This window comes from Entamoeba invadens (assembly GCF_000330505.1).
Source record: "Entamoeba invadens IP1 unplaced genomic scaffold scaff_1105074726329, whole genome shotgun sequence".
Taxonomy (NCBI): domain Eukaryota; phylum Evosea; order Mastigamoebida; family Endamoebidae; genus Entamoeba; species Entamoeba invadens.
The window spans coordinates 5,540-7,330 of NW_004443757.1; positions in this window are offsets into that span (position 1 = coordinate 5,540).

Sequence of the window (1,791 nt, forward strand, 5' to 3'; positions counted from 1 at the left end):
TACATTTCAATGATTTGTAATGTCATAAATGTGGATGAAATCAAGTTGTACTCGTTCCAATTCATCCGGGCACTGCTTTGATTTTCACACAATCATGAAAATGTTCCATGTGTCTTCTTAAACCACTGTGTGATATTTCGAAGAAAGGATCAATTTTTTTTACAGACATTTATTATAAGCGAATTAGTTAATGCAATTTTCTTTTCTGAACATAATGGTATGAGTTTTTTAATATATTCATCCATTCTTTTTGTTATTTTACGAAAATGCCAATCTGGATCAACAGTGTTGGGTTTTTTAAATGATCAGAAAGTGTTTGAGGAGTGATGCTGAATAATCTACTCATGATTGTCAGAGAAAAATCAGTGATATTTGACAGTAATTTGATTTGCTCTGTCATTGTTAAAGACTTTAATAAAGATTGTTTTAATGATTCCGATTTTTTTATTGTTTCAAGTAGTTTGTTAACTTTTTCCCTTTCCATTGGAGTGTTAATACGAGGAGCCAAAGCGGTTCTTCTGATTTCTTGAAGACTTAAAGCTTTTCTTTTTTCGGTCATTTTTTTCGACATTTTGTTATTTACAGTTTTTGTTATTCAAATATTTTTTGTTCTTAAAATAAAAAACAAATTTCAAATAAAACTATAGAAAAAACAATAAGGTGGCTCATTCACGTCAGGTAGTTTATTCTTCATACTGTAATTACAAAAAAAGATAATCAACAACTTTCTTACTATTTGATGGACTATCTTTTTCATTTTATTACAGTAAATACATGTAACATTTTGGGATTTCAGCACATACTTTTATAAAGAAGAATAAAATAACTAAAAACATTAATAAATTTATTATAATTTATACTATAATTTGTTTTAAAAATTGATTCGACAGGTGGGTCTGAAAAGTAATGAAAACCACTTAACACTTGTATAGTTCAAAACAGATACTAAACGACAACCACGGCTTCGATACGTTGTGTCAAATGAAACAATTTGTGTTCATTCTGTTCGGATTTGAGCATAAGTAAAATGATAATTGTGGTTATTATTATTATTTAATAATATAATAATAATAATAAAAATAATAAAAATAAAAATATTGTTTTAAAATCCAGAAATGGTTAAATTATAATAATAAATAGTTAATATATTATTTAATACAATTCGATTTTTACCTTTCGCAATGTCATTAATTATAATATAAATCATAGATTGACAACTATTAAACATTTAAAAACAAAATTATTTTTCATTTGTAAATATTTAAGCAAAATAATTACATAATGCTCTAACTTTACTAATAATCAAAATTTACATAGTTGGTATTGTTTTATCGCAAATATGATCTAGAAAAAATGTATTTTTTTACCAATTTTAAGGGTTTATAAGGAGATAACAAAAGCGACAATAACAATTTATCTCGTTCATTGCAAAGTCAAACAGTTTGTTTATTATGTTTAATAAACCACGACAGTGACGACTTAGACTTGAACTCATGTGTTTATAAAGACAAAAAAGCACAAAAAACAACAATAACAAAAAGACTTGATTTAATTTACTCTGAATATAAGAAAGATTATGATGTAAACTGCACAGATGATAATTTGTTTTGTTTATTCAAACATAGTAAGATTAACAAAAACTGCGTTTACTACACTAATATATTATAATAAAATTTAATTAAAAATTTATGTATATTTGGTTATATGTCTTACGATTGTAAGCTGTTTCCCGTTTTCTTTCAAATAAATTCTGTAATAACTCAGCTTTTCACCGTAATATAAATATACTTT